General features: G+C 35.1%; 1 long non-coding RNA gene across 1 annotated transcript in view; it reads right to left on the reverse strand.

Moving 5' to 3' along the window:
- Positions 1-2,052: 2,052 nt before the first annotated feature.
- LOC120243387 overlaps positions 2,053-14,494 on the reverse strand; it is a 36,533-nt gene continuing 24,091 nt past the window's right edge. The window contains exons 2-3 of the long non-coding RNA XR_005531301.1: positions 6,294-6,363; positions 2,053-2,171 (exon numbers count right to left, since the gene is read on the reverse strand). This is a non-coding gene — a long non-coding RNA (uncharacterized LOC120243387). The remainder of the gene's footprint in view (positions 2,172-6,293; positions 6,364-14,494) is intronic.

Consider the following 14,494-nt stretch of genomic DNA (forward strand, 5'->3'; position numbering starts at 1 on the left):
GCCCAGAAGAGAATTTCCTCCCTCCTTACATTGACTTTATCTATGTTGGCACCTGTTGAAAAATATGTTCTATTTATGTGATCTCAGCCATTTTCTTTGTCTACCACAGTGGAATCCTTTCAAAGCCTATCCCCAGATCCATGTTTATTTAGTCTCTGAGCTTTTGAGCTGCCATGTGGCTTAGTAGTCAATAGTCCAGGTAGGTATCTTTTCAGAGCTTTGGTCTTCTCAGAAAAGGAGAAAAAAAATGTTAGCTATCTCCTAACATTTTTATCAAAGAAAGACACTTACTACCTTCCTAAATTTAAAAACCATAGCCCTAGAATTCTCATTCCCCTAAGGCTAGTATGGATGTGAGAAAAAGAATGGAAGAATACTTATTTATTTGCATACCCACTAAACCATCCTTTTCAAGTTAAGTACAGGTTACCTCCAACTCAATCATGTTTCATCAAACTACCTATGAAACAACCCTATAAACATTCTAATGTACTCCACCCAAGGGCAGTGGGCATTATTTTAAATTTCTTATAAAATATTTCTTTTGTCACAGTTTCTAGACACAGAGGATATATATCTGTGAACATAGCAGAATAATTGAAAAGCAGGTATAGTCATCTTCTCATAGAAGAAAATAAAATCACTGTGATCTTATTATGCCAGAACTGAAATTAAAAAAAAAAAAATAAGATGGGTGCAGCAGAAATTTTAATTTGTATTTGTTTATTGTATTTTATTTTCACCACCTAGTTGATATTTCAGTATCAATTTATACTGTAGATAGTTACATGGAAGATTTAAATACATACCCAAAAAGAATGGTAAAAAGGGGACACACTACTTGTTAGTGAGATTATTGTTTTTCTAAATTGCAGCAAATTTCCTTCTATGGACTGTGTTTTTACAAGTAAGCATTAAAGAGTGTGTTCCATGGATTCAGCTTGACATGGTCCCCATGGACTGTAGGGTGTGACATCGCCTTTACCAGCTCAATAGCTAACCTCCTGGAACATTAGCTTTGTGTGCTGAAGGATAAGAGAATTTGTGGCTGGAGGACATTTTTCTAATTTACTCGAGATTTCCTGATAACTTTGCCTTTCTGGTTTTTGGCATCAGTGATCTAAATTGACAGATCAATTGGGGACAGAAACATGCACTTGTCAAGTTCTTTCCAAAAGTGAGTCTGAGACCTACTGCTGCTTCCCAAGAACTGCTGCCGCTCTTCCTATTCAAGGCTGCTCCTACTGGGAATCACTGCAATAGATTGATTGATTCCCAGATATGGGGCAAAATGACTGCACAGTGGTAAAGTCACGGTGGTACCATATGGCAAATCAAGGAAATGAATACCTCTTTTGGCATTTAATAAAATAGTTTGAAACTGAACAGTGAATAGAAATAGCAGATAATACCACACTGTGTTCTTCTATTGCTCTATGTAACAGTTATATAATTAATCTCCAAACTTAAAAAGAGCAACCATTAAAAGAGTTTATATTTAATAGTTCTCTAGTCAGACTAATTGAAAGAAACTAAGATATCAATCTGAGAGTGCATGGAAACACTAGGATTTTTTATTGAAAAAGTATATGTATCAATATTCATACATTCCATATCATTTTGGTTTGTATGGTATGTGCTTAACAGGGTTTTGCCCCTCTAATCTAAAGTCCAAAGTGAAGGAGAGAGCCCCAACAAAGTAATTTGAAAATGACAACAATAAGATTATTGGAGATATGGAAAGAAAACTTTTAGGGCAAATTTCAATTTTCTCCCATTCTATGTGACTGTCCAAGGTCAAATCCCCAGCATCCCTTTACTAGACTACTGTACATAGTCTTTCTGCTTCCATTAGGTGCATATGCAATCTATTCCCCACCTGGGGGTCAACATGATCTTCGTAAAACTGGATCAGGTTATGTTGCATATTAAGTTGCTATTGATTTCCATAGAGTATCCATTCTTTTATGGGCTCCCAGTTTCTACAACCACTTTTCTTGGCCCCAATCTGTGATGTTATCTCCAACTACTTTTCCAGTTACTTACTATCATCCAGTTATCCTGACTTTTTCAGTTTCTGTCACTCTCCAAGCTTACTCTTCATTTCTGTGCCTTTACATCTCTTGTATGCCCTGCAGATTCCTTATCTTCTCAATCATGTCTCTTATTCTCTGTTAAAATCAAATGATGAGAGATGTCTTCCAACCCTCATTTAGGTCACCTATGCTACTCAGTTTCTAGCACATTATCCTATTTTATTTTCTTCAGTATATTTGTCTTCTTATGATTTTTATTTATAACCTATCTCCACCTGCCTTTTAAGTTTTATGAAAGGAGGGGCCTTATCTGTCTCACCCATTGCTTTATTCCTTATATCAAGAACAAAACTTGCAACATATTATATGCACAATGAATATTTGCTGAATTACAAATGTAAATTTCTTTCATTTGACCCTAGTTATTTGCTTCTGAAGTTAGGTCAAATTACATCATATCAGTTTCTTATAGATTCTAGTCTCAGATTCTATGACACAGAAGTATCTTTATGACTTACCTCTATTTCCTAATCATGGAAAAACTCGACACTAGATTTTGAGTTATGGAGTAGGGATTATTTTCTACTAAAAATGCTACAACTTATAAGATTCCTCACAATGTGTGTATATTTTATATATTTCAAATTAAAAATAATCCATAGATAAATGGATATCATCACTGTCATGACTTTTCCCACAGGCTGTGCATTTTGTATGTGTTTGTATGACTTAATGTCTAGGTTATGGTTTTTTTTTTTAATGTTTTTTATTTATTTCTAGGAGAGAGAGAGAGAGAGACAGCGTGAGCAGAGGAGGGTCAGAGAGAGAGGGAGTCACAGACTGAAACAGTCTCCAGGCTCTGAGCTGGCAGTCAGCACAGAGCCCGACGCGGGGCTCGAACCCACAAACCGTGAGATCATGACCTAAGCGAAAGTCGGACGCTTAACTGACTAAGCCACCCAGGCGCCCCATCTAGGTTATGTTTTAAATCAGTTTCTGGAACTTACTCTGGTTGTATCATAATGAAAAAAGCAAGGTTCTTTCATTACAAATGGGGTATCTTTGCATCCTCCATCTTGTTCAACAGTATATACAAACACGCACATACACACCTGAGAACAGTATTTGCAGTGAACTAGTTTCATTAGAAATTGCTATATGAGGGGCGTCTGGGTGGCTCAGTAAGTTGGGCAGCCGACTTTGACTCAGGTCATGATCTCATGATTCGCGGGTTCAAGCCCGTGTCAGGCTCTGTGCTGACAACTAGCTCAGAGCCTGGAGTCTCTTTCAGATTCTGTGTCTCCTTCTCTATCTGACCGTCCCCTGCTCATGCTGTCTCTCTCTCTCTCTCTCAGAAATAAATTAAAAAAAAAAAACATTTAAAAAAATAAATTCTAGAAAGAAATTGTTATATGCAACTTCCTTAAAATGCATAAGTCAGAAATAGGAGTTCACAAAGAAACACTATTCTAGTACACATCTTACACGCATAATCCCCAGTATAAAAAGAAGAAATATAAGCCCTCTGAGAAAGGAAAATAAGAAATCAGAAATACATCTCTCTTTTTTAAAAGAGAATCAGCTCTAATTTAAGAAGAACTATAATTCAGATCATATAAAACTGAGAGTATATTTAAAAATCAGGTGTGGTACTTTAAAAGTATCCCTTTGTGCAGAGAAGAAAACAAAATTTACAAGCTTTTAAACTAAATGGTGATCTTTGGTTAAATGAAAATCAGATTAAGACAAAGGTCTGCAGTAAGATTAAATTTAATTACACTCTGTTCTCCATCAAAAGTGACAGATTTTTCCATTATATACTCCTGACATTGAATGAAATAAAAAAGTCTCTTATTGTCACGTTGTTTTATTGCAAACCTGTTTCTATTCATCTAAATTATACCTTTATATTTGTATGAAAGTCAAAGTCTGAATAGCATGTTTGAGTTAATTATGGAGCACTATAAAAAAAAATCTCTGCTAGCTAGGGGATGAATTATACTTAATTTTAATCTCTTCAGAAATAATTGAACTCACAATGAACTTTTAAGATTTTAAGGGTTTTTTAAATCATTATTATTCCTTTCTTACCTTTCAGTTGTTTTGGTTTATTTGTTTGTTTTTGTTTCAGTCATATTTTTTAAAAATCTATTATGTAGTGCAGTAGAGATTTGCATTTTTGAACTAGTATTCTCCTTTGTGCAGATGTTAACATGAAACTTAAATAAAATGAAAGTGCTTAATAATTTCTGGTTCCAAATACAACATATAATTCTAAATATACATTTACTATGCAAATTTGTATGTACTCATTGAATTAAATTTTTGTGGGAAAAAACAAAACAAAAAAAATCACCTGTGTTTAATAATGAATCTATGATATTAATATGCAATATTTTCCCCATAGCTACTGGAGATATGGTACCATTGTGTGAGAAACACACTGTGTTGGCAGAAAGGAAAAAAAAGTAGATACAATATAATATCATGAATGCTGATAGGAAGAAGTTTAGAATTTGTACAAGAAAGGCTTGCTGGAATATAAATTGAGGCCTAAAAAATAATGAAAAGTTACATAGTTCTTTTACCAGAATGAAAGAATTTTCAAAGACTTTGGGCATGAGACATATGTGAATAATAAGAAAAAAAATTCTGTATGGTTGGAATAAAGTATATGAAGGGGGTTCCTGGGAATCTATATTTACTAGTGAGTACCTCTGTGTCTACTCCTTTGTTCTTTTTCCTTCCTTCCTAACATTTGGAAATAACTCAGTTCTGGTAAAACTTATATCCGTATCTCCTTAAGCCTCCAACATTTCCTTTCTCTTATCAATCTCAGATGATATCCTTTTTCCTTATTTCAGTAAGAAAATTGGAGAAATCATATGAAAACTTAGATTACTGCCATTCAACTCAACCCAAATCTAAAATCTCCTTACATACTCAACCATATATCTGTCTTTCCCCCGTCAAAGTGTAGGGATCATGTGTCTAAGACCAACTCCTCTATGTAATGATCTGGGTTTCATCCCCTTACACATATTCCTGGGCATCTATTTTGCAATTGGCTTCCTCCCATTTCTCAAGTGTTATTGGTGACTTTTTCCCTCTCTACTGTAACATTCATCAGAATATATATATTAGGTAACGTCTCCCGCCTCTTAAAGAACCTGTTCAACTCCACAATCCACTCTGACTAGTGTTTCATTTCTCTGCTCCTATTTACACTCTCTCTCTCTCTCTCTTTCTCTAAAGTCTGATCTAAATTCATTATTTCACTTTCCCTTTTCCCACTCTTTTTAAACTCCTTCCAAACAAGCTTTGTTCCCGTTAATCCAGTGAAAACTCTCTAGTCAAGACCAATAATTGCCTCCAGGTTGCCAAATCTAATGACCTTTTTTTCCCTCCCAGTCCTTGATAAACTCCTCAGCTTTTGATACATTTGATCACTACTTCCTTGTTTGTTGTTTTGTTTGTTTGTTTGTGTTTACCCTCTTCTTTTTCTTCCTCTCTCAATGAATTCCTCTTTTTAGTATCCTTTTATGGTTCTTCCTCATTTTTCAACCTCCAAATAATGCAGCAGCCCAGTACTGAGTCTTTAACTAGAACTTGTATCTACATCGTACATCTCAAGTTCAAGTACTTCAAGTCACCTGTGTTTGTACCATTAGCTCATGTTACTATTATCTATTACCTGATTTACTGGCTTTGCTTTTGCTCTTTTCGCTACATTCCCAACGGCCTGTTTCTATTTCAGCACATGCTACTTCTAGGCATTTGCTATTTGTGCCTGGAATATTATTATCTAAATATTTGGATCACTTCTTTCACATTTCTGATCAAAAGTCATCAAATCAGAGAGATCTTGATTTAACATCCTACCTAAAATAGCCACTTTCCTCTAATCCTGCTTTATTTTATTTCTAGTACTTGTCATGTGATGTAATTATTCATTTGTTACTTTCCACCTATCTTGACTAGAATGCAAAAAACAGAATAGCAGTTTTTGTATTGTTTGCTGCTGTAGTCCCAGAGTTTAGAACTCTGTATATAGCGAAGTTGACACTGCAAAATTCTTATTAAATTAACATTTATTTGGGATCAAGGAGCAGGAAAGATGTTTGGTTCTCCTAAAGAGGTAGGGGGTGGGGATAAAACTAAGAATAAAACAATTCTTGGATATCGTATCATGTGTTGGGATTCTAATGAAGTATTAAGAAATTCATAGTCCTTTCTTAGGAACTATGTTGAATTTACCTTGTTTTCTTTTGTTAAACTGAGTTTTCCTTCAACTGGGGCAAGGATGGCAGATGAGAACTTTCTGTTTCTGAAAATAAACACAACCCTGATGGTAAAGTGTTTTAGGCAAAAAGTAACCACTTTAATACCTATTTCCCTAAATCCCCATCCTTCCCCTTCTCCTCTCCATACTCTGACATGCACACAACATAAATGTCTGAAAATGTTCTGGATCACTTGATGACAAGGTTCAAATGCTCATACTAAGTCTCCTGCAACATTACTTTGCCCAGACAGGCATTGCTGAGCAATGTCAGTTGCTTAACTTCATGGATTTGAGAGCAAGTCAAATTATATCAGAACTTACATTTAAAAATTAAAATAGGAGTGGTGTGCCTGGATGGTTCAGTTGGGTAATAATTGGACTTCGGCTCAGGTCATGTTCTCGCAGTTTGTGAGGTCCAGCCCCACATCAGGCTCTGGGCTGACAGCATGGAGCTTGGTGCCTGTTTCACATTCTGTGTCTCCCTTTATCTGCCCTTACCCTACTCATGCTCTCTCTCTCTCTCTCTCTGTCTCTCTGTCTCTCTCCCTCTGTCTCTCTCTCTGTCTCTCTTTCTCAAAAAATAATTAAACATTAAAATTTTTTTAAATTAAAATAAGAGGGATCAAATTCAGTAAAAATATTTAAGACAAAATCCATTTTTTAGTATCAAATAGAGTTGTCAAAAATATGCAAATGGGGTAAAGAGTTCAAAAAAGGGATCTAAGAGAGAATCTATGTTCTTACTGGAAACCATGGCATATTTAGTTTATGGACTGAAATTTGATTATCTGAGAGTTGTCATTTCTTTACCATCAGTCCAAAAAATGAATTTATACTATGTGTCTTGAATCTGTTCCAAATGTTCACACTTAAAATTTCAAAGTCATTGTGCACTCAAAAATCATTCTTTAAGATTGGGGATAATGGGATGGAGAGACAAATAGAAATGAGATGCAGAAGTGGTCAGAGTATACATTATCAAGACCAGGGAGTTTTCACTACCTTCACTGGTTTCTTTAATAAATGTAATACAAACTGCATGCTTGTATTAAAAAGAGAGTGCGCTTTTTTATTTATTTTTATTTTTAAAATTTTAATGTTTTATTTATTTCTGAGAAAGAGAGACAGCGTGAGCAGTGGAGGGTCAGAGAGGGAGGGAGACACAGAATCTGAAGCAGACTCCAGGCTCTGAGCTAGCTGTCAGCACAGAGCCCGACGCGGGGCTTGAACCCATGAACCCACAAACCATAAGACCATGACCTGAGCCGAAGTCGGACTCTTAACTGACTGAACCACTCAGGTGCCCCGAGAGTGCTCTTTTTAAATGAGAAAACCAATTTAACCACAGCACAAAACTTGGCAAAATAAAAAAAAAAATCATGTAAATTAAGCTCTACAAATAAACATTGTTATTGTTTTGAGGTAATTAACTCCAAATTTCCTTGTTTTCTCATGCATTTAAATATATATATTTAATATATATAGAGTTCATGTTTCTTCTTATATGCTACTGTCAATAATATATCAAAATGCCTTTCTCTGGGTCATCCTCTACTCATTTTAGAACCTCTAGTCTCCTCAAATTCCTTCCCATCTTGTGTTGTTTTCCCCAGGAAATATCTCAAGTGGATTTATAAAAGAGTTTTCTTGTTCTATTTGGCTTCTATTTTTCCATTTTCTTCCTGACCAATATTGGCTTATAATTGTGATACCTTCTGAAGCCTGCCTCAGGCATTAATAAAGCTGAGATGCTGCTGTGATGTCCTTTAAATACACCTCTCCCAGGAACAATTCCCTCTCACAGCTCAGAGAGTGTCTATTTCATATTCCAATGAGCACCAATCTTAACCGTAGGTAGAGATGTAATGTCCTGGTCACCACTACAGTGCTATGCTCTTCTAAATGTCAGCATGTCCTGCCAATGCCTCAGTAGAGGAATTTATAAATACTCCTGCTTTATAATATCAGCTTTTCATTTGGACTCAGGCACAAATTTCTTCAGGATAGTGCAGCTGATATTTCAAATGACTTAGCCCATCATGTATATGGATTCTTGGTAGGTTAAGTAGGCAGTTCTATTATCATGTACCAGATTTCAGTATTTTGACATGTGTAAGAATAGATGTTCAAATTTAGGTCCTTGTTAAATATAGCTGTACTCATGGTATATTATCCTGATTGTTTTTACTTAACGTTACATAATTAACATCTTTTACACATCTGCATTTGAATGTAATGTTCATAATTTTAATGCTTTGGCATATATACGTGAGAGGATTCAATGCAAAGACAGGGGTTTCTGATACAAAGGATTCTCTGTTCTGATGCAGAGACATTATTTTGTGTGTAAGGTGGGGAAAGGGAGAGTAGAATAAAGATTTTGGAGTTACTATTCCACAATGTAGTAGCATAGGTAGAAACAGGAGCCTGAATCTTTCCCCATCTTAATAGTAGACTAAAGCTTCATGTTCCAAATTTTTGACGCATGACTCTAATATTCCCCATGTGCCTCTCTCTTTAAGTACAATAACATATTTTAGTAGTGCCTGCCCCAAACCTCCTTGTACAGCTTGCTCACTTCAACAAATATTCTTTGAACTACACTATGCATCAAGCACTGTGTTGGATGTTAGTGATGTAAAGGATGAATAAGACATGGTCCCTGATCTGAGCCACACAGCTCTAGTTTTCTTCAGAAACTGCACATACACATCTATCCCTTCTGTCTACTGACTTTCTAACAGACAAGGAAAAAGAATCTAATAGGAAAGGAGGACACAACCAAAGGGAATCAATTAAATATTCCTAAGAGAAGCTCATGTGAATAGAAACAACAGGAAGATAAAAAAAAAAATCAGTACACCAAAATTTTATCTGAGCACACTGCCATTCTATGTGTAGATGATTTTAAGATGTTTTTTTATATCAATTTTATACCAAATTTAAAATGCATACAATAAATGCTTTTTTTGTGAAAATATTCCTTTAAACCAGTGGAATAAAAATCTTTGGCTTGAACTAAGAAGAGTCTTTTGAACCCTCAAAGAGAATTTCTAGAGCTTTCAGTTAATCAGAGGAAGCATTTAAAGTCGATTGTGGGAAAAGGGTTTGAAATAAGAGTGATCTCACATTCACAGGATTTGTCTGCACTAATAGAGTGAATGCTGTATTATTTCCCAAGTTTCCTCGATGAAACAGAAGGAATAAGGATTTGTGTTTTTAAACACATTTCATATATCCATAAATCATAAGACACACACACACACGCACACTTATGTATTTTTAGTTTATGTATGTAAGACTCCTATTTAAAACAAAATTAGTCAGCAAGGAACAGTTAGGTGTATACCATTACGATACTTATATATTCACCACAGCAAGGAGAATTAATTACTGTTAAGATCAGCAAAGTCAAACTAAACAAACAGAGTCTGTCAACTAACTAAATCCTCAGGGAGCCAATCTTCACCAGCTAGTGAATGTTATCAGGGATTATCAATGCCATTGTTGAGAAAATGTGAACTCTGGCATCTTATGTCTAGAGGGATCATGAAATATATGCAGACTGGAAAGAGAAAATAATTAGCTTGATGCTTTTCCTAATTTTGCTTCATATACTATAAAAGGTATTATCTATAAATTCGTGAGCTACCTGAATATTAACGACCTAGAAGACCAAATGTATTGGAAAGCAAATGGATAATAAAATTATAAATAATGAATAATTAATTATACTTGTACCTTCTTATATGATAATATAGGTACATATCTTCAGAAAATATAATATAGGTGACTTTAGAAATACATATTTCTTAATGATGATGAATTGCAATAATATTTTAAAACATGATATCAATACAATAAATAACATATTTTAATCTATTTTTTCTCTTTTCTTTTGTGGAAAATAGTTCAATTATAGAACTTAGAAACTATAGCTTTGTATTTAATATATTGGGAGAATATGGGGAGCATTAAGATATTTTTGTGGACACAAACACATGTGATTCAAAATGACACTGAAAAGGGGTGACTGCATCGCTCAGAAGTTTAAGCGTCCTACTTCCACTCAGGTCATGATCTTGCAGTTCATGAGTTCGAGCCCTACATAGGGCTCTGTGCTCAGCCTAGAGCATTTTTGGGATTCTGTGTCTCCCTCTCTCTCTGCCCCTCCTCTACTCACACTCTGTCTCTCTCTCTCTCTCTGTGTGTCAAAAATAAATAAACATTATTATTTTTTTTCGAAATGACACTGAACTTCAAGTTGGGAATTAGAGACAAAGAATGGAGAATATATTTGTGACTTATGTGTGTTCTTTTTTCCAATGCTTAATTTAGATAGGTTGTATTTCAGCTTGAGACAGCAAATATTTATCAGCATGAGTCATGACCTGGGTTCCAGAGATAATGGAATGATGACTACTAGTCACCAGAGTCATAGTCATAGCTTTTTTCCTGCAGGTAGCTTGAAATTTAACAATGGTGTAAGGAAGTACATGATTAAACACAAAATGGGTATCATAAAAAAATTCTGTCAAAGGACTAAATTTTTAAGAGCGAATAGACCTCTAACAGGAGCAGCCAGGAGAAGCTTCATGGTACAAGTGATGGAGGAGAATGTGACTTATACAATAGAAAACAGTATTATACTTGTAAGCACAATATGTAATTCATATATATTGTATCATATATATTATACATGTATGTATAATTTGTAGCCAAGCATGGCATTAAAGAAGCAGAATAGGATTGTGTAGAAGTCTTCATTGTAAACAACACATAATGTTGTCCTTCTTGCAGAGAGGAGAGAATATTTCTGTTCGGCTACCTCCATCTCTGCCCATGCATACCCTGGCAAATTCCCATAGGAATTTTATTGACCAGAATCTAAAACAGTGTAATTGCTCTGCATTAGGATAAAATCTCCCCAGGAGGGAAAGGATTATTGGTGTGTGTCCAGATCCTAGAACAGTACCTGATATTTAATACATTCCTTATATATGTGTGTTGACTTTCTTTAAAAGGCACTAAAAATGGTGGCTGTTCCATGTTTTTATCTGATTGTTTCTATCCATTAGACTGTGTACTATTTGAAGGTAGGAAGCATCTCTTAATTTTTATGAACACATAGATATACTGGGCCACGTTTAATGTGTGAGGATGAATGATGTCAGAAAAAAAATATTAATGAAGAGCCCTACAATCTACATGAAAAGGGCAAATGGCTTGGCATTTCACGTAGAATAAATTTAAGTAAACAAGCTATCAAACACTTAAAGGAAGTCAAATAGGTTTTGACCTTTTCAATTTCATTCATCCTTCACCTCAAAGGTATTATTAGCACTTAAATTACAATGCATGTGTACATGAATTTCAGTTCAACTAGATATCTTTGGAAAAAACAGAATGTGTTCAGTGTAAGTTATCTAATTGTAGAGTAGAAAATCAGAATTTGTCACAAAGAAGAAGCCAAAGACGCCAACATATTGTTATTCCGATCAGGGAAAGGAATTGAAAATACAACAATAAATTGCACTTTCATGCGTTTATGTAGGAACACTCCAAAACAAAAGAATCTGAGCAACACAAAAGGAATTTTACTTCTGCCGTCTGCAGGATGAAGGAAAGGATTTTGAATAGTATCTTTCCCCAGAGTTGTACCAAAGATGTCTCTGGATAGTTGACCTTTAACAGATGACTATCTACTTCAAACACTTCCCATTTTTTTTACTTTCTTCCTAATTTATGTGCCAAGCGGGAAAAGTAATTTCCATTACATTATGAACAGGTCATCCCCTCCCTTACTGAATTTTCTCAGGGTCAACACAATCATGAACACTAATGGATGTCTACTACAGTTGAGGGGTAGAAGAGCCTGCTCAAATTAAAATAAAATCCTGTCCAAAAATTTATGCCTGAAGTTTTAGAATCATTGATAGTTCTGGTAATCAGATATAATGTGTTAGAAATCTATAGAGATTATAAATCAGATTTTTCTCACTAATAGAAACTCTGTAAAAATCCCCTTTAGCAAATTATTTGCTTAAGAAGTGGCAGAAATATTTTCCACATAGTTTAAAAGAGAAGGTTTTAGACACCAAGCAATTTTTAAGCTAAAGATAACTTATCCGTAGGCAAGATCCATTAAAAATATTTTGATGTGTGTGTGTGTGTGTGTGTGTGTGTGTGAGTGTATGTGTTTATTCTCATATACTTGGGGAAATATATGAAACTCTTGCTTTATTATATGTGAGCGCCTAACTGCTGGGTTATTTCCTGCCATTCTAATCTTCTGCCTCTCTAATTACCTATGTAACATTTAGAAGGGAACCAGGTCATTGTGAAGCAGAATGTTTAATTAACCAAAAAAGAATCTAGTTCTGAAATCAAAGTTCTGAAATCAAAGTTCTGAAATCAAAAATTATGATGATGTATAAGAATCATCATAATTTACATGCTAATAAATAACACCTTTATGTTACTAAGTAGAACTGAAAACACCTTAGAATCTATGTATATGACTTCTGAACATGCGGGAAGTGATTTAAAGAATATTTATATATATCTTATTTGAAATTCTATTAGGTTTGCCTAACTCATATAGACTGCAGACTTCTCATTTTTATTTTGGTAACATTATAATAGTGATATTCTGCATTTGCATTTTGCATTTATTAGAAATATAGTTGACAATGAATGTGCACATCAACTGGATTTATTTAATCTCTAACAACAATCTTCTAACAAAGACAAGTATCAGAAGCTAGGAAATTGAAGTTTAAAGAGTTAAAGTGACTTGCTCATTTTCCAAGTTTGGCAAGGTGGCCCCCTTCTCTATTTCTCTTTGGGGAAATTTTTTTAGTTTATTTATTTATTTTGAGAGACACAAAGAGAGGTGAGGGGAGAGGCAAAAAGAGAGGGAGAGAGAGAATCCCAGGCAGGTTCTGGTCTGTTGGCACAGAGCCTGACTCAGGGCTTGAACTCAAGAACTGTGAGAACATGACCTGAGCGGAGATCAAATGTAGGATGCTTAACCAACTGACTCAGGTGCCTATATTTGTGGAAAAATTTTAAAGTCAAAAATTCTACATGTTTATTTAATAAATCAGTATTAGCTCAATATCCTTTATGTGTGTGTGCTTGACTAAGACAAAATTCACAAAAGGGTTCAAGAAATTTCTTCTGAAATAAATTAGCCTGAGATGTATCACCAAGTACTTCACTTGGGCTGAAATTTGGACAGAAGAGCAATAAAGCAGAGAATTTAGCACACAGCATCGGACTCCAGTGTGTCTTTTTGTTTTTTAACTGTTTTTTTTTTTTTTTATGAAAGAGAGAGACAGTGTGAGCAGTGGAGGGTCAGAGAGAGAGAGGGAGACACAGAATCTGAAACAGGCTCCAGGCTCTGAGCTAGCTGTCAGCACAGAGCCCAATGTGGGGCTCGAACCCGTGAACCGTGAGATCATGACCTGAACCGAAGTTGGCTGCCCAACCGACTAAGCCACCCAGGCACCCCTCCATTGTGTCTTAGTTTGAACTCTGATGAGGCTACTGACCTTGGACTACTTATTTTCCTCTCTATTGTTTGGTTGTTTTATATGAACATTGTGGAAATTACACCAACCTCAGAAGGCTGTGGTATGGATGAATGAAGTGAAATATGTACGAAGTTTAGAAGAGTTCCTACCTCTATGCTATTTTAGTCTAGTGAAAAGAAACACCGAGTAAACAATGGCCACCTGCCCATCTAGTATTTAGTTAGTGAATATGTACGTTCATGTTTATGTGTGTCAAGGAGGAAGGCAAAACAAATCATTGACAACTGGATTAGAGGAGTACATGAATTTTACAAAAAAGAAGTGAGAATTTTGAGGAGTGATGTCACCATTCACTAACAAAGAACATCTATGAATGGTCCCTAAGGGATGTTATTTGATGTCACGTGGAGAAACTCACCCTAATCCCATACAGCAGTCAATAGGTGGTCTTGCCTGTAAAGTAAATGATGGATATGGCTCTAATAAACTATAGAAAAGACAGTTGTAATGTATTAGTTGTGGGGAAGGGACTGAATAATAAAGGTAGAAACTAAGAAATGTAGGTTTTTCTGTTACAGATTTTTAGATCTAGAGTTACTCTATTGTAACATATGTGGTGTAATCTTGGGATTTTT

Source organism: Hyaena hyaena, unplaced genomic scaffold (genome assembly GCF_003009895.1).
Source record: "Hyaena hyaena isolate Hyena2069 unplaced genomic scaffold, ASM300989v1 scaffold_340, whole genome shotgun sequence".
Taxonomy (NCBI): Eukaryota; Metazoa; Chordata; class Mammalia; order Carnivora; family Hyaenidae; genus Hyaena; species Hyaena hyaena.